Genomic DNA, 20,451 nt, shown 5'->3' with positions numbered 1-20,451 from the left:
ACCTTTTTTGGTTTATATTTATATTAATAATCGAATTTAAAAATATTGACGGCGCGCAGATGTGCTACGTCGTAGTACCTAAGCTCGTAGCAATATTTTTCTGCTAAGTACCTACTACTTATCGCGGCCTTGGCGGATTTGCCCTGAAAAGTCACAGACAGTATACCTAGGGTCCTAGGTACATATACCTATGTATAAATATAAATCTATAAATAATATACTGTCCACGACTGATAATAAAAAGTCATCCATAAAATTGTCTTGAAATATAAATTAATCGTAAATGTCACTGGCATACGCAACAATAAAACCCAACTAGGCGAGTAATGATAAACTCGAACATTCAAGTAATTCAAACTCAAATCAGATTCAACAATTCATGGCAATACGAAGCCTGTTACTTTCGAAATAAAGTTCATTTTTGTTACGCCGTGAGATACGAGGATGGACAAGTAAACTGTCGATTTGTCAATGCCATGAGCATCGGACCCTCACAGTATCACATTACGTGGGATAGTTCGAGTCTTTATTTGCCCTTAGTAAAGGCGAACACTGTAAGAACTGATTGATTTCAGTATAAATAAATGAGGGAAGAACGAACGGTTGTAGTGTGGTAATTTTTTATCACCGGCGTTCTTTAAATGAATCATCAATTTAAACGCTTTAAAATTATAATGACTTTAATTTTTAGGTTCTCTACCAGGCCGACACATATTTTTTTACAATGTTTTTTAATATCTGGGGGCACGGTAGTGCCCCCGCCAAGACGAGCAAAGCGAAGCGCAAGGGCACTACCTACCTTTTCTCGAAGCGCTTCGTCGTTTTTTTTAACCCTCATAACTTTGGTTTGGATTATACCAGATAAACAAAATTCTCGGGATATGATGTCAATAGTGGACTTATTAAACATAAAAAAATTCAATTGCATAGCTCTTATACTTAAGATTTTATTCATATCTAAAAAACCCTAATTTCGTCACTGACTCACTCACTCACTGTTGATCATCAAAACCTCTAGGGTACTTCCTGAAGTCCTAGGAAACTGAAATTTGGTATGTAAGATAGTATTAGTACACAAACAACAAAATAATTCAAAAACTTGAAATTTTTTGCCCCTAAGGGGGGGAAAAGGGGGGTGGAATTTTGTATGGGAAATCAATAACCGCTGAACCGATTTAGTTGAAATTTGGTATGTAGATAGTGTTTGTAATGGGGAATGGCATAGAATAGTTTTCAACCCCAAAATCACCCCGTAAGGGTGAAAAGGGGGTGGAAAAGGGCGTTAAGGGAAAAAGAGGGTTGAAGTTTGTATGGGGAATCAGTAAAAAGCAGATTGTATAAAAGATGCCCCGAGGTACGTATTTCAGGATTTTTAATAGTACCTTAAATCACACGCGCAACCCTTTAAATTAGGGCATGGAAGCAACTTACAAAAAGAAGTGAAATCCCACCAAAAACATTTTCATGTAAAATGTTGCCAAGACGAAACCATAAGGCTCGCACTGACAAAAAGTTATCAGATCTCTTGTAGAGCCAAGCTTCTAACTCTACAAGCCCTCACAAACTCTACACCTTAGTCAAAATATGTGGCTTGGCCGTTTCGTTACTCCAAGAACTATTGTATTATAAAAAATAATCAATAGTGAATACATTTTTTACCTTACGTCCATGTGACAGTAGCGAAACGGTCAAGCCACATATTTTGACTAAAGTGTAGAGTTTGTGAAGTTAGGGCTTGTAGAGTTAGAAGCTTGGCTCTACAAGAGATATGATAACTTTTTGTCAGTGCGAGCCTTATGGTTTCGTCTTGGCAACATTTTACATGAAAATGTTTTTGGTGGGATTCTTTATTCATGTAGGCCTAACAACAAGCACTTATGAATATAGTTAAAAACAAATACAGTAGAGTTGTTATATAGATCAAATTTATTACCTACTAATAATTTAACAAAAAGATCGTAAAACTCACGCTCAATGTAAATTCCAATCGTCTACCGAATAAAGTAATTTTTATGGTCTTGAGATAGGGCCCCATGAACGACAGATCTTAAAAACACAAAAAAAAACACCTTTATTTGTTAATTAAAAAAAAATCTTAGATTTTGTTACATTGCAATGGCAATAGAAAATCGTAGGTACTCTGAAGAAAATTTTAACTGTCTACCTATAACGGTTTTTGAGATAGAGCCCGCGAACAGACATACGGGTTGACGGACGGACGATCATCCTATAACAGGTTTCCCGGAACCCTAAAAAGATTACCTCATTAGATAACAACGTTCTAACTACTAGTCCTTTCATTAGGCTCAATCAAGGAGCCAAACGGTTTAAAGTAGAGATGCCACGAATATTCGGCAACTATTCGGTATTCGGCCTATTTGGCCACTTTGCCGAATATTCGGTATTCGGCCGAATACCGAATATCTGTTGCACCTACTTAAAAAGAAAAATTGCACAATAAAAATAACCAAAAACTATGTTGGTATATTTAGAATGTATTCTTGGAAAGTTGTTAAATACGAAGACCATTTTTTGAGCATTTGTTGGTTAAAAATCATTTTATTTTTATCATGAGTCTGATTTGTTTGACTCTATTCATTAATTCTGTTCAACAAAAATATACCTTAGCTAACGTCATCTAATAACGTTGAGCTTTGTTGGCGATCAGTTTTCATAATAATTGTGACTCAAAATGTTCGCATATCATACCGAATATTCGGTCGCCGAATATTCGGTATTCGGCCGAGAGCGGGGCCGAATATTCGGTATTCGGCCAAAACCACTATTCGGGGCATCTCTACGATTCTCTAGTTTAAAGCTACGGCTACGACTGAATCAACTTAACCGACAAACTAGCAAAAATGCACTCTCTGGCTGTGATTTAAGATCGATATTTACCTAACGTAGTAGGGATAAAATGTAACAAATCTAATTAAAAGTAAAAGTTGTGGACGTCCGTAACTTTTCCTAAAACCGCTTTGAGTATAAGTTGTTGAGGAACTTTTTTGTCTATATGTATGTACCTACCTACGTGAGATGGAAGACAATAGCTGTTATTATATGTACCAAACATATTTAAGTACCTATATATTTTGTTTGCAACTTATTATTGTAACTTAAACATTAACCCCATGTTCAGGCAAATACATGTTATCAGCTGCATAAACAAATAACACAGTAGTTACCTGTTGCTAACCGCCTCGGGATGGGATGGAAGCCGGCTCCATTTCTGGTCAGGGGCAGAGCCCCCGCTCTTGTTGATGTTTCAATTTAATGTTCCGAGGTTCCTGACACTTGATACACTCACACAGAACCTTCACAGATAGTATTTTCACAATAAAACCAATTTTACAGCACCGCCATAGCAAAAACGTGCCGTCCGTCGTTTGTTTTCCGCAGTGACTAGTTTCCCTTTTCTGCCACGGAGGGAACTGACCGGCGAGTGGCGTGGCTGTCGCGCGGTTGTCGCAAGCACGGCGATTTCCCGCGCTATTTGAATTATGTAGCCGATAGACATGTTTTTATTATGCCTGAACATACACTCCCCCCCCGAACCAAGTAGAGCTTGGTTGATCTTAAGCATCAAGAGGAAGTCTAGCTAATTTAGCAACGGGCCTCATTAGAGTCCCCTTTTGAGTACGAAGTTCTACAATTCGTATTACGTTATCATTGCCCGGTAGTAACTTAGTTATTCGTCCGCGTCTCCATTGCAAGGGAGGATAGTTATCTTCCTTAATAAGGACTAGGTCTCCGATTTTAGCCGAATCTGTCGAATCCGTCCATTTATGCCTTAACTGAAGGGTGTGTAGGTATTCGTTACGCCAGCGTGACCAGAAGTGTTGCGAGAGGCGTTGTAACAATTGAAAACGATTAAGTCGACCGATATTTGTCTCCTCAAAGTCATACTCAGGTAAGGCCGTCAAAGGTTCAGTTATTAAAAAATGTCCGGGGGTAAGGACTTCAAAATCATTCGGATCCGAACTTAAGGGCGTCAAAGGTCTAGAATTCATAACTGCTTCTGCACGGGTGAAAAAAGTACTAAGCTGTTCGAAAGTCAGATTTTGTTCGCCGAGAACTCTACGCATAAGTGTTTTAGCTGTTTTTACTGCTGCCTCAAATAGACCTCCCATATTAGGACTACTCGGAGGGTTGAATAACCATGTTATTTCAGATTTAGCAAGTTCCCGACTAATCTCTGTATTATGATTCCGCAGGTACACATAAATGTCCTTCAAATATTTATCAGTGCTCGTGTAGTTTGTGCCACAATCGGATCTAACGAGAGATGGTAATCCGCGTCTCGAAACAAAGCGTGTAAAGCAGTCTACAAAAGCTTCTATGGAAAGTCCAGAAACTACTTCTAAGTGTACAGCTTTTGTAACCAAACAGACAAATATGCAAAGATAACATTTTTCTACTCGAGCATTTCTTAAAGTGCTGGTCTTAATGTTAAAAGGTCCCGCAAAGTCCGTGCCTACACCTTGAAATGGACGCAAAGACCTAACACGATCTGGTGGTAAATCTGCCATGAGTGGTTGAGTAAAGCGTGGACGAACTCGGAAACACTGAACGCATTTAAACGTTACACTTCGAGTTATTCGTCTGACTGTCAGAATCCAGTATTTACGTGATAATATTGATTCAAGCGTATTAGCTCCAATATGACAAAATGTAATGTGATAATCTTCAACTAGACGTTTAACAAACGAGCTGTTACCCGGGAGCAATGTTGGAGGCGACCACCGACCCTGACAATACCTAAACTATCCAAAAAGAGATTTAGCTTTTTTAAGGGTGATTTTATCCTACTTTTTAAGTTGAGTGAATTTATTTCATCGCTAAACGCATCTCTTTGAACTAGAATAATAAGTTTTCTTATAGCATTTCTACGTTCGTTAACTGTAAGGTAAGTCTTTGAAATTCGCGAATTGGGGTTACGTATATTATGGAGAAAACGCAGTATAAATCCCGTAACACTTACAATTTTTTTAAAGGAGCTATATCGCTCAATAATATCAAATCTGTCGTCTATAGTAGTTGCAACATTTGTGACGAATTTAGATTTCAAGCCGGGAAGTAATATTTCAGGAAATTCAGGTCCTTTACTTGGCCAAGTGCTGGGTTTACCGGTTAACCATGTCGGGTTCCACCATAACGAATGGTTCAATAACATAGCAGCAGATGTACCACGTGATGCCACACGTCTGCACAGTTTTGTTCAGTTGGAACATGTCTCCAGGTAATTTTCACTTCAGATGTTATAATTTTCGATACACGATTCCCTTCGTAAACCTGCAATTTGTGAGGTTGTGTTCGTATCCAAGAAAGTACAATGGTGCTATCGCACCAGCCAATAACGTCATTGATCTCTATAGACAATTCGTTAACCAGAGTGTTATATACATGGTTGATAAGGTTAGTCAATAGCAAAGTACCGTTTAATTCCGACTGAGGAATAGTCATTCTTTTCCGTAGAGGAGAAACTCGCGATTTTGCTAATAAAAGTCTAATAGTAACTTCACCACTTCCGCTAACTGTGCGCAAGTAAACTACAGCACCATAACCTACAGCAGATCCATCACTGAATCCGTGCAGTGAGTAGGTATTGTTTTTACTATCCGGTAATTTCAAACATCGAGGTATTGAAAGCCTCGTTATGTTAGGTAGATCCGAGAGGAGCTCACGCCATTTTTGAACAAGTTCTTCAGGGGCGGGAGAATCCCAATCGACGGCCTTATTGCCATCTCCATTACTGAGTAGCTCTTGTAATAGCAGTTTAGCCCGAAATATTACTGGACTGATCCACCCGAGTGGATCGAATAATTTTGCAGTAGATGATAGTATAGTGCGCCGAGTTACTTGTTGTTTTTCATCGGGCACATTGACCTTATACGTAAAACAATCAGTTTTTGGATCCCACTGTATGCCTAAAACTTTGATACATCCGTATTGATCATCTTTATCGAAGTTGTTGGGCATCTCACAATGGTCGCGAGGAAAGTCTTGCATTAACCGAGCATCGTTAGCTGCCCATTTGCGCAGCTCGTAACCCGCAGTGTTCATCAAGGCAATAAGCTCGTCACGCACGCTTAAAGCCTCCTCTAAAGAATCACCTCCACCGTTCAAATCGTCAACAAAACTATTGTGGCGTAGAATTTTAGTCGCCCGGGGAAAATCTGCTTCTCCGTCATTTGCTAATTGTTGCAAACAGCGATTCGAGACATACGGGCTTGACTTCAAGCCGTATGTATTAGTGGTAAGCTCGTATACTGTCAACGGTAACGAACTATTTTCTCTCCATAAAATTAGTTGATATTTTCGATCATCGGGGTGAATCCATGTTTGCCTAAACATCATTTTTACGTCTGTGGTGAACACGAATTTATAGTATCTAAAGTTCAAAATTATATCAACTATATCGTTTTGCAGTTTTTCACCAGCGTATAAACAGTCATTTAGAGAAACACCGTTCGACGTTTTTCCACTTCCATCAAATACCACACGAATTTTTGATTTGTCACCAGATTTAAAAACTCCATGATGAGCTAGGAAATAGTGTTCATCCGTATAGTCACAAAAGTCTGACTTCTTCATATGTCCCATTTGTATATATTCCGTCATAAATTCCACATATTTGTCCCGGAATACAGGCTGAACTTTAAACCGACGTTCTAAAGCTTGAAATCTCCGATAAGCCATTTGTCTAGAATCGCCTAATTGAGGATGTGTAGGTATAAGCGGCAGTCGTACCGTGTATTTTCCATCTGACCCCCGATTTGTCGTTTCAATAAATAAATTCTCACATTCAATATTCATGGGGTCCTTAATTTTCATCATAGGTGGTTCTTCCGAAGACCAAAACCTTTCAACCGCTTCGACAAGTGCGTTTCCCGAAAACAAAATATTATCAGCATCCGTATTATTATTTACCACCGTATTGTACTTATGAATCGAATTTAAACCGAATAAAACCGAATTGTCATTGACAGACGTATTCACCGAGACCGAATCAAATAAAGCCGAATTATCACTAACTGAATCAGAACCGAATAAACCTAAATTTTCTTTAACCGAGTTACACATATTAACCGAAGCCGAACCGAATGAAACCGAATTTTCATTAACCATGTTATGCGAAACCAGGTTCTGAGCCGAAATACCACTATTAAGTGGACCGAAAACCGCATAGTCGAAAATCGTATTTAACGCATATGGCCCACCTGGCCCTAACGTTACAATTTCGCCGGTTAAAATCTCGCCTAAAATATCACATCCGATAATAATATCGATCCTTGATAGTTGTAATAAGTCCGTGTCTGAAATCGGAACCTTATTTATAAATTTTATTATATTCGCCAACTTGCACACATAGGCTGTAGGAATTTTCATAACAATGGCCGTGCAAGATAAAACCTTATTATCATTACTTTTAGGTTTCAAATTCAATACTACCATTTGATCATTAAGCCTACCTTTTCCGCCGACACCGTAAACAGAAGTATGACAGTTATGTCGCTTTAATAAAAGTAAGTTACTAAATGCACTTCTAATTATAGTTAATTGCGAGCCAATATCTAACAAGGCGCGTGTAGGTACCAAGTTACCGTAAGCCGATTGTGCATAAACAATTACAGTAGGTAGTAATATGTTATCCGGTAATTTAGGAACGGATGAAGCGACATGACTGTCAATTAATTGCTATGAGTTTCTATTCTGCCCAGCAGTGGGCGAAGTCGAGAAACGAATATCGTTATTCTCGCGTACATCTTGTATCGCCGGCGCCGGTGCCGTCAAACGATTGTCATTTGAGTCAAAACGGCACGAGTACTCACGATTCGTCTCAAATCGTCCATAAGCCGAATGCGGGGCGTTATTCTCAAATCTGTCGACCGACCGATTGTCGAAGTGATCGTAATCGTCATTACAATCAGTATTGCGTTCACCATTGTAATCGAACATACCTACGGCTACGTGACGCGTGTTTTTGTTTATTTTGTTATTTTTATTGAACTTGTCGTTTTGGGTCAAGCAAATCAATTTATGATGGCCAACGTTGCCGCAAAAGGAACATGCTACATTACGCGTGCATGAAATAGCCGAATGTCCACCGAAACATCTAAAACAGTATCCCTTTGTCTTAACCCACGTACGTCGTTCATCCGGGGTTGAGCCTAGAAATTTAAAACAATCGAATACCTTGTGGTTCGTATTATTACAGAATAGGCACCCGACGGGTTGTTTACGTTGCTCATAAGTATTTAACTTTCGAGTCCGTTCATCCGATTTTACTGTAACCGAATTATAATCCGTAGCAGTGTCAATGAAATGACATTCATTTTGAATAAACGTTATAAAAATTTTAAACTCCGGTAATCCATTATTTAATCCACCGTGTTTTTGTTCAAATCTAGTTCTTAACTCTGTGGGTAACTTCCCAAGCATCATAAACACAAGCATGTAATCTTCGATAGATAATCCTAAATTTTTTAGGGACCTGGTACATTCTAATAGCGGATTAAGTAACCCTACGCGAAGATTTCGCGGATTCGTCAAGACGGGCAAATTAATCAAGCGTCCTAGATATCGGTCAATCATCATCCTTTTATTATCATATCTACTCTTTAAAATTTCTAGGGCGGTATCTAGTGAGTCGTCCGTCATAGTCAGGTGTTGTATAAGCGTCCGGGGCTCGTCATAAACATGACTAAACAAATAGTGATATTTTTGCGTCTTGGAGAGATCGTTTCTGGACAATATTAGAGAGTTGAACAAACTAATAAATCCGAACCATTCGAATGGTTCTCCGTGATAGTTCTGTAGATCTATATTAGGTAGACGGCCATGCACTGAACTTTCCGTCGTCATGTGTGAACCATCAGAATTCGGTAATTTTACAGAAAATGCTTCAAGTTCATTGTAACAGAGATTAGCCTTCTTAAATTGCTCATCATATACCGATACGCGTGCCTGGTCTGTTTCCTCATCTAATTTTGTTAACAAATTCTCATAAGCGACCGATAGATTCTTATAATGGTCTTCGAGTTTACGAATTCGAGCCGATAATACCCCTGATGAGTAATCCTTTGATTTAATCATAGCGGCCGTGTCCGTAAACCACTCGCATTCAATTTTAAATTTTACTTCGTAACTTTTAAGCGCCATCTTGAATCATAAAATTTTCACAACACAACAGACACGCCGTAATAACAATACCAACACCTATGAATTAAGTACGCACCGAACGGAAAGCTATGTACTTTATATTACCTACGTAATAACAATTTTAAATAATTAGCCACAAAAACCGAATTCACCGCCGATAAATAATGAATAAATGTACTTAGTATCTTAAATCAAAACGTTCGCCGTCCGCAATCGAAGACGCGTCTTCTAGTACCAAGGTAGATTTAAAATCCGCGCTCTTAGGACCAATTTTATGTTTGCAACTTATTATTGTAACTTAAACATTAACCCCATGTTCAGGCAAATACATGTTATCAGCTGCATAAACAAATAACACAGTAGTTACCTGTTGCTAACCGCCTCGGGATGGGATGGAAGCCGGCTCCATTTCTGGTCAGGGGCAGAGCCCCCGCTCTTGTTGATGTTTCAATTTAATGTTCCGAGGTTCCTGACACTTGATACACTCACACAGAACCTTCACAGATAGTATTTTCACAATAAAACCAATTTTACAGCACCGCCATAGCAAAAACGTGCCGTCCGTCGTTTGTTTTCCGCAGTGACTAGTTTCCCTTTTCTGCCACGGAGGGAACTGACCGGCGAGTGGCGTGGCTGTCGCGCGGTTGTCGCAAGCACGGCGATTTCCCGCGCTATTTGAATTATGTAGCCGATAGACATGTTTTTATTATGCCTGAACATATTTCTATTATGTTCTTCTTAATACCCTAATGTAGGTATTTATGTGCCTTAACTCGTTTTAACATAGGTACAGGTAACGATTAGGTATTTTATAGAATGAACCTTATTCATTTACTATGTTAGGGGAGAAATCCTGTACCGTTTAGTATAATATAAAACCTAATTTACCTAAACATTGAAATAGGCCTGATATACCTACAAATCAAATCTCATACAAGCTAATTCCTTAAAAATGTAAACATCGTATTTAGCCGTAAGACGTGACAAATAACAATGCAGACAAATCCGCTAAAGGAGCGTAAGCGTAAGTAATAAACCTTTTTCGCTTCAATGGCCTCCCTGGATTATGAAGAAATACGCCCGCCTACACTGAAAAAAAAAAAAAGCGGCCAAGTGCGAGTCGGACTCGCCCATGAAGGGTTCCGTATTTAGGCGATTTATGACGTATAAAAAAAAAACTACTTACTAGATCTCGTTCAAACCAATTTTCGGTGGAAGTTTACATGGTAATGTACATCATATATTTTTTTTAGTTTTATCATTCTCTTATTTTAGAAGTTACAGGGGGGGGGGACACATTTTACCACTTTGGAAGTGTCTCTCGCGCAAACTATTCAGTTTAGAAAAAAATGATATTAGAAACCTCAATATCATTTTTGAAGACCTATCCATAGATACCCCACACGTATGGGTTTGATGAAAAAAAAATTTTGAGTTTCAGTTCGAAGTATGGGGAACCCCAAAAATTTATTGTTTTTTTTTATTTTTGTGTGAAAATCTTAATGCGGTTCACAGAATACATCTACTTACCAAGTTTCAACAGTATAGTTCTTATAGTTTTGGAGAAAAGTAGCTGTGACATACGGATGGACAGACAGACGGACAGACAGACAGACAGACAGACAGACATGACGAATCTATAAGGGTTCTGTTTTTTGCCATTTGGCTACGGAACCCTAAAAAGAAACATTGCTTATATTTTAGAAAATTCAAATGTTACCATCCCGCGCTTCTTATCTAGAATCCGTCTAAGGCAGTTGTTCCTAACCTTTTCAGTCCGGTCACCCCTATGACTTATGAATCGGTTATTTTCGGTTATTTTTTGTATGGAAATAATCGGTTATTAACCGAAACCGCGGTTATTTCCATACAAAAAATAACCGACTTGCATTCCCTAATTTTACCCCTCCTCCCAATGGTAATAAAAAATAAAACGTGTACGTTTGTTGTATTGTTATATTAGGTTAGCTTATTACCCCAGTAAAATACCAGTTTTACCCCCACGTTAGGAACCACTGCCATAAAACGAACCTAACCTAACCTAACCTATCTATAGGATTAACCTTACGAAAATCCTGAAAAGTTAACAGTTTCAGTTTTAGGACTAATGATAAAATATGACAAACAATTCATTATGACTTACAACTTTGTGTGAAACAAAGGGACCCCCTTATGTGTTTTGTTGCTAGGTAACTATTTGTCAATCAAAAATCGAGCACATAATAGAGTAAGACCAAAGAAAGTCTGCAGCGCAATAATTTGACAGCGAATTAAAAAACTATATATGGCAATGTTTTTTAGCAGTCCGTAAACGCCATTCACTATGGTATGTGTTTGTCAAAATCGTTTAAATATTCGTTGTCTTTTGTGATAAACGGAAAAAAAACATGGTGAAACCTTAGAAAACCGGCTTGCGGGAGTTAGTTTTCCGCATGACGAATAATTTTACACTAGGTACTAAAAAATCTGCACGAGGCGATTCAAGCTCAAAAACGGCAATGTTTACAAAATTTAGAGTTGATGACGGGTAAGTGGAATGAAACATCTTAATACTTGCACCATATGTACTTAGGTCTTAGATAATATAATATTGGTTTAGAGTTTAAGGTCATTCACTGACTTTGACATTATAAACGTTATATTTTCATAGACTGTCTTAGTACTATGCCTTATGCATTTGCCATGCAGAGTTATTTAAAATCCTACATGCCAAAAAGTAACCGAGTTTAGCTAGTTAGCAATGGTAGTCTAACTGCACTAACGAGTTAAGATGCTATTAGTTAGAAAAACTCATTTAAGTAAGTAATATTTATGAGCACAAAAAGGTTTTTAGCTTGTCCGATTTCTCACCGATTTTCCTCCAAGGAAAACTCCCAAAGAGCGTTACCCAACTTCCTGAATTTAGTAGCTGAAGACAGGGACGCCGTTATTATAATACGCAATGTATAATTATCTCTATATATACGAGATATCTTGTAAGTATTCACTTTCGAATTAGTAGCGACTCGGTTATCTTGCTGTGAGATTGATCAATGACAACAGGTATACAACAGCCGAAAGGTTGTTACTCGATTAGCGCCACACAGGGGATATTATTTATGACTGTCCAAAGAGGAAATACACTGGATATTCCCTGACTTGCTCTTCCCTGATGTAAACGCAGCCCACTGGGTGAAGAAGCTAGTTATATTAGATTATAGACCTAAATTGTTACCATTATTATAATCATTTATTTACAAACAAGATATATACAGTGTATTACTAAAATAAATTAAAAACTAGCTTAAATCTAAAATAGGCCCTTGAGGCATTGTACCCAGGATGCTGGCGACATTTCCTCGCTGTATCGCAATGCTGATACGTTGTGCGAGGTAGCCGCCAGCTCTTCGGTCACCAATTGTTACCTATATTTCCACAAATATTTTGTTAGTAAGCGACCAGACTTTGTAGCCATACGATTAAATAAATACGAGATATCTCCATCTGACTGCTACGTAGGTATTGCTGCGTCCCAATCGTCATTTGCCAAATTCAGTAAGGTGTGTGTGACAAAGTGATTGTTACCTTACATTGTAACTAGTGTACTGTAGGTAAGTATGTACAACAAAGAGGATAAGCGCAGCCTCGGCCTTGCACGGCGACATCGCTCGGTTATCGGCCGGCGTGTGATATCCGCTTCCGGTTGCATGCCGGTTTCAACGAACGCTGTAAATAATGACAACAATGTGTATGTGGTGAATCTGTTTATTTTGTTTACTTACCGCCTGAAACGCCGGCCACTATGTATATGTATGTATGTATTCCACACTGTAGTGTGGAAAGATAAGTCGGGCCCTGGAGGGAAACTACCTTAAATCCTTAAGCTGGCTCATTTTACTTAAAGGAGACATTCCTTTATTTTTAAAAAGAAACAAAACTGCATTCAAAGATTTTCTAAAACTCGCTTGCCTCGCCCGGGACTCGAACCGACTAAAAATTCCAAAAAATAAAAACTCGCAATTTTATTCTACTAGTCGATACAGTTAATGTTAATGATAACATTTCTCCAAGAAACATTAGGTCTTAAACTCGTCTGTCGTACAAAATATCCATAAAATGTAATATTTAGTACTCAAGATTTTTTAAGACAAGCCAAATTGAAGAAAAAAATAAAAATACTTTGAATGCAGTTTTGTTTCTTTTTAAAAATAAAGGAATGTCTCCATTAAGTAAAATGAGCCAGCTTAAGGATTTAAGGTAGTTTCCCGCCAGGGCCCGACTTATCTTTCCACACTGTATAATCTATCGTCTCATGTATAGGTATGTCGATCTGGCTTGTAAACGAAGGGTACATGGAAAGGACATGTCCAGTCACTTTTTTGGAAAATGAGATTTTAATCTCAAAATGTAGAGCTCTCAATGATTAGTTACAGCTTCTGTTACTTCTGTAATCATAAATAGGTATAACTCATTTATTTTTTTCACTTTAAAAACACCTATTTATACACGAATATAATTGACCGAAGCGTAGCGAAGGTCTACGTTTTGACTTGGGTATTTTGCTTTCGTATGTCCGGATGTTCTCTATTCTCTATATAACATAAATCAATCCTAATACCTATAAAGAAGGATAAAGGTTAAAGTACATTAATGCCAGTTTTAAGCCATGTTTAAGACCCTAATCTTGTACATTTTGCTAGTACGCTCGTAGTGGGAAGCAAAATGAATCATAAAACACCATACGGACTAACGGACGGACAGATGGACAGTACAAAATTATACATACAATCATACATACATATAATCACGGCGATTTCCCGGAAACGGAAGCAGATACCACAATATTATAAGGGTCCCATTTTATCCATTTCGTCTAAGAGGGTCCCTAAAAAATGCGGCTGAAAAGTGTTGGCGCCAAAGCGTTACCTCACATATTTTTTTGAATATCCTGCCTTTTCTAATTACCATCCTAATGACAAATTGGTTAATCGGACCAGCAGCGACTGCAAATATGGCGTACCTCGAGGGTAGCGCTCTAAGAAAATTCAAATATTCCTAATTAATTGCTCAAATTACAAGTAGAAGATGTAACCAATAAAGTTAGAACACTCAAATGGGGAGGTGGACAGGACATATGATCAGGGGAAAAGAGAAATGGAGTAAGAGAGTAATATGGTGTTCCTGAAAGATAGAAAAAGAAAACAAGCACCACCAAAAATGAGATGGGAAGATGAAATTGTAAAATTCGCAGGGAGACATTGGACCAGACTAGCGAGAGACAGGGAAAAATGGAAAGGGATGGAAGAGGCCTTTGCCAAACGGCATACAGACCAAACCCATTATGTAACCCATTTCTCACAAACAATAAAGATTATTATTATTATTTGTATCTCCGTTATAAAACTCTCGGGTCTTTCGAGCCCGGTCATTTATAAGGCGTGCGTGGAGATATAGATCCAACACGTAGAGGCCATTTGGAGAGATTTGATGTCATGTAGAACACCTGCTGGAACCCATTCACGGGTACATCAATAGATACTCATGAACCGGTTTCAGCAGGCATTGGAAGCTATTATTATTATTATTAAACCGATGTTGTCTGAAATAGTTTTAATTAGTAATTTGATAAATTGTGTTCATGTAGTTAAACTCTTAAATTGTAAAATACTTGTCTGAATAAAAGGCTTATATTATTATTATTATATTATTAATTGCTCAAATTTAACCCCACTCAGAATCGGCTAAATAAACTAATATACACGTAAAATTAACTCATCTCCCTGAAGCTTTATTCAGTTACATGGAAGAATTAATACCTTGAAATGATTATTGGAAAATGTCTAGGTATCGCTTGATGGATGAAACGTAACATTTAATGTATGTATCTGAATACAATCCATCATTCAAAGTTGTTTAATTATTTTTTTCTGAATAAAAAACGAAGTTTTGTGTAACGCGTGCGAAGCCAGGTTACGTTTTAGGGTTCCGAACCCAAATGGTAAAAAACGGGACCCTATTACTAAGACTTCGCTGTCCATCCATCCGTCCGTCCGTCAGTCCGTCCGTCTGTCACCAGGCTGTATCTTATGAACCGCGATAGCTAGACAGTTGAAATTTTCACAAATGATATATCTCTGTTGCCTCTATAACAACAAATACTAAAAATAAAATAAAATATATTTAAGGGGGACTCCCATACAACAAACACGATTTGTTTGCTCTATTTTTTGTTGATGGTGCGGAACCCTCCGTGCGCGAGTCCGACTCGCACTTGGCCGGTTTTTTTAGTAGCCTAGATGATGGTTTAATTTAGCTTGCAAGATTTCATTACAGACATACATACAACGGGACAAGTGAAACTAAATAAAAACCTTGTAAAAAAAGGGTTTCGTTTGTAAACCTTTTCCATTATAGTTACGTAACCTCACAGTGACCCTCAAATATCGATTTTAATTTATTTATTTCAGATTCTAGTCTCGAGTAGATTGGAACGGATTTCCGTAGCTTTGAAGGACCAATATAACTCGATTCCCAAAGGCCTACTTTAAAACGAATTAATTTAATACTTGTGCGGGACGGGTTAAGGACAATAAAATAATGATAAATCTTAAGGAAATAGTATGTCATTGTCAAAAGTCAGATACCTACTCACCTACCAATTTCTAAATATCATTGACATACATTTCACGACTCTTCTCTTTCCGCACAGGACGTTACTCTTTCTAGTTTCTATTACAGTCTCGGTCTACAGTAATTGAAAGAACTTATAATCATTAAAACCAACTATAATAAGCCAAGAAAACTATAACCGCCTGACTGACTGGTTGACTAGTAGAGTATGAGAATGCGAGAAGTCCGCCATTAATACAATTTTATACATATCGTGCAATAAAGTTTAAACATAGGTTCAAATAAATAAATAATCAATAAACCATTGTTCCAATCCAACCGGCTGCGCCATATGACATCTTTATTTTAAGTAAGTGATCATAGATAACTAACCACATACTTACTGCCGTAAAGAATTTAACCAATAATTTTTAAGAAAAAAAAACCGACTTTTATGCGGCCCGGTGAAAGATTATTGTAGATGGTGCGCTATGTAGAAAAGGAGGTAAAACCACCCACTTTTCTAGTAGCATTTCGTTTCTGTAAGGCTCGCAGTTCTAACCTAACCTAACCCACTTTTGTTCGGTTCTGTGAGGATAGCAGTTCAAACCTAACCTAACCCACTTAACGGCGCATGCGGTGCGGTGTACGGGGGTTTGAGCGGGAGGGGTTTGGCCTCATCATACTTTATACCTACATTTTATGGTAGGTAATCATAGTAGTTTGTTTAGTTTAGGTATCATAGTGGTTTTCCGGGTCAAGGTCTGTGTCCGAGTCCGGGTCTAGTCCAGGTCCGGGTCCGGGTCCGAACCGGATCCGGGTACGAGGCCGGATCTGGATCCGAGTCCGGGTCCCAGTCCAAGTCAAAGTCGAAATTCGAAATCACCAAACATGTACTATGCGTCGTTGAAGAGTTCTGTTCTGATCATCATCAGCAGTTCCAGTTCATCAAATGCGACAGTTTTTAATGTTAATGCTTTATTTTATGATGAAAATACAGAAAATTCTATACGTGTGCCTTTAAGATTTGAGGAGTTCCCTCGATTTCTCATGGATCCCATGTTCAGAACTTGAGCTTGACATAAATATGGCTTAAAAACCTAACTTGCTTAACAAACATAACGAAAAGGAAAAATCGCCAAACGCGAGCTATGCGTCGTTAAAGAGTTTCGTTCTGGTCATCATCAGCAGTTACACTTCCTCAAATGTTACTTTTTAAATGTATATGCTTAATTTGTTGATTAAAACACAACAATCACTATATGTATGCCTTTAAGATTTGAGGAGTTCCCTCGATTCCTTATGGATCTCATCATCAGAACTCGAGCTTGACAGAAATGTGGCTTAAAAACTAAACTTGCTTAACAAACATAACGAAGAGGACAAATCGCCAAACGTGAACTATGGGTCGTTGAAGAGTTCTGTTCTGATCATCATCAGCAGTTCCATTTCATCAAATGCGACAGTTTTTAATAAAAATGCTTGATTTTCTGATGAAAATACAAAAATCTCTATACGCACGCCTTTAAGATTTGAGGAGTTCCCTCGATTCCTCATGGATCCCATCATCAGAACTCGAGCTTGACAAAAATGTGGCTTAAAAACTTAACTTGCTTAACAAACATAACGAAGAGGACAAATCGCCAAACGTGAACTATGCGTCGTTGAAGAGTTCTGTTCTGATCATCATCAGCAGTTCCACTTCATCAAATGTCACGTTTCTGAATGTATATGCTTGATTTGTTGATAAAAACATAAAAATCACTATATGTATGCCTTTAAGATTTGTGGAGTTCCCTCGATTCCTCATGGATCCCATCATCAGAACTGGGTTTTGACCAAAACGGGACCAATCTGTATGCATATACATACAATCAAAAAAAGAATTTTCAAAATCGGTCCAGTAATGACGGAGATATGGAGTAACAAACATAAAAAAAAATAAAAATAAAAAAAATAAAAAAAAACATACAACCGAATTGATAACCTCCTTCTTTGAGATTTGGAAGTCGGTTAAAAATCCAGACCTAATAGGTACTTATATACTGTTTTAGGTACTGAGGATTTCCTCCCGCAAGTCGGGTAGTCAGGACACATAAATATTTGAACGGACTGCTGAAACGGAAAACTGGTTTTATCCGTATCACAACCCTAATGGAAGAAGATGAATGTGAGTAAATTCGAACGGTAACCGACATCAGCGGCCTTAATTTGCCGGCTACACACGTAACTATAAATCGTAGCGATTAATCTGTGCAGTTCGATTTGCGCAGTTTTATCTACCGTGTGTATGACAAATCGTTGTCGATTATCGTAACGGCAACATACGCAAACCTTCTAGATACCTCCATCTCGTTATCAGCCTCCATCAAGCATTTCACAGGCCGTCTATCTGCCTACATTAAGGCTTCAAACAGTTCAAACGAATCCATTACAGCTAGGGTTGCCAGATGGTCGGGATTTGGCGGGATTCTCCCGATTTTTAGCATGTGTTCCCGATTCCCGACAAAGTGAAAATTGTCCCGAAAAACAGCTTCACGTTATAAAACAATAATTTCAAGTTCCGAACTGTCGTCGAGCGAGCGAGGGAGGGGACGCGCGTGGCGAGTTTGGGCAAAGCAGCTGACGTAGTGCCAATAATGTAATGTAAAATATCGTTGTTTTTAATGTGCCTGTCTTTGCCGACCACAACTGCGCTTCATGTGGATCTGAAGTAGATAGCCTCGGTCACCACGGGCTCACCTGTTCTTCGGGTGCCGGCCGCCTGTCTCGCCATTCCGCCCTCAGTGACATCCTGAGAAGGGCGCTCGTCAGTGCCGGCGTTCCCGCCGCTCTGGAGCCCCAAATAGTGGCGGAACGACGGTATGGTATGGGACGCCACTTGTGCTGACACGCTAGCGGCGTCCTACGTCCCATCGACCAGCAGGCGTGCTGGCGCGGCGGCGGACACTCGGGAGCGTCAAAAGGTAGCCAAATACAGCTGTCTCGGCGCTCAATACGAATTTGTCGCATTTGGCGTCGAGACGCTTGGTTCGTGGGGCAGAGGCGCACAGATGCTCCACAAGGCGCTCGGGAAACGGCTGAGGGAGGCAACGGGCGACCCCCGCGCGGGCAGCTTTCTCGCGCAGAGAATTGCAATCGCAATCCAGCGCGGGAACGCTGCCTGCGTATTGGGCACCCTTCCGAGGGCACCAAATTTTGATAGGTATTTTTAATTTTTAGTTTTAGTTATTTTAATTGTAGTTAGTTTTAGTTTTATATTCTATGTCTGTTGTTTTTAATACAATTACTTTAATTTGAATGTTTTTTTTCCGACTTAAGTCCCAAAATCCCGAAAAATTGATATTTTTTCCCGATAAGAGCGCTTCGATCTGGCAACCCTAATTACAGCCGTGCTATTTATAACAGTTGCAATAGGGTCACGGCCACCGGAAAATCTTAACCGACTGACGAAAGTAGGGTAATGTCTTTCGAGTCAGCGTGGGGGTTACAGGGATTGTTGGACTTAATTTGTAAATACCCTTTTCAAACACAAAGGGTTCTGACACTTTAATCTATATGGTTGGTTATTATTAAAGCAAAAGATGAATACAAAAAGGCGGTCAATAGATTATAAGTAGGTACCTACTTAGGTATATCCTGATTTAACACCTGGTTATGGCTCCCGTTTCACCACTATGACAATTATCGCCGTACATTGCTGGTCTAATAAGTAAACAATCATGGTCGCTATGTACTGTCGTTACTTAACGACCCAGAAATGTGCAGGAAATTGTCAGGTGTCAATTGTGAAGTTGGTGAAATAGACGCCTGGGGCCTGTTTCTCAAAAGCTTGTAAATTGTAATACAAGTGGAAGTCCCTTCCTAACAAAAGCTGTCAAAAAGTGACATCCGCTTGTATTACAAGTTACAAGCTTTGAGGAACGGGCCGGGCCCCTTGTATTACAAGTTGCAAGCTTTTGAGAAACGGGCCGGGCCCCTGGTAATACTTCTTTGCCAAAACAATAGAGATATAAGTATTAAGCTTAGAGACCTTAGAGTGCTCACTCCATAAGTTTCCTTGTTTAATAAATAATAAGTTGTATGGGAGTATGGTAAAACGTTTTGCTAATAAGTTTTAAACTATCTTATTAGTCTTATTACTTAATTTTGTGCTTACATTTTAATATAATTAAGTTTTCACAAAGCTCGCTTAAAACTTTACAAATGGGTTTTTATCTTAGGTACTTATTTCTCTATGGCAAAAGTCACAAAATGTATGCCTACTGAATGACTTTCTGGAGGTTTTGTTTGTGTTATTATTGTTTCGTTAATTTGCATCTAAAGTCTGGAACTCTATTTAAAGTTTCTTAATTAAATCATGCTTGACTAGATTCAACTGGAATCAAATAAGCTGCCTCGTTAAAGCCGTGTTAAAACTTTACTAATATCACGAGCGGAATTCTGATGTTTAAGATTTGTTAATGTTTTGATATTACCTATACCCATAGACTAGGAATCCTCTAGACTGAGTTTAGAGCAATTATTTCATGAAACCGATGCCGCCAAAAATACGGGGGTGCGGGGGGACGAGGTGAGCGAATCCCGTGCCGTGATTGCTCTGTTCAAAGACACGGACCAATCACGGCACGGGATTGACTCGAAGATGGAGTAAAACTACCGTATAACATGAATCTAGTATAACTGGATTGGGCATGAGTG

At 38.7% G+C, this 20,451-nt stretch overlaps 1 protein-coding gene across 1 annotated transcript in view; it reads left to right on the top strand.

Moving 5' to 3' along the window:
• Positions 1–20,451, top strand: part of LOC134656887 (rabphilin-3A) — a 66,764-nt gene that overhangs the window by 494 nt on the left and 45,819 nt on the right. The window lies entirely within an intron of this gene.

This window comes from Cydia amplana, chromosome 19 (genome assembly GCF_948474715.1).
Source record: "Cydia amplana chromosome 19, ilCydAmpl1.1, whole genome shotgun sequence".
In the NCBI taxonomy this organism is placed as follows: domain Eukaryota; kingdom Metazoa; phylum Arthropoda; class Insecta; order Lepidoptera; family Tortricidae; genus Cydia; species Cydia amplana.
This window is presented reverse-complemented; position numbering and strand designations above follow the sequence as displayed.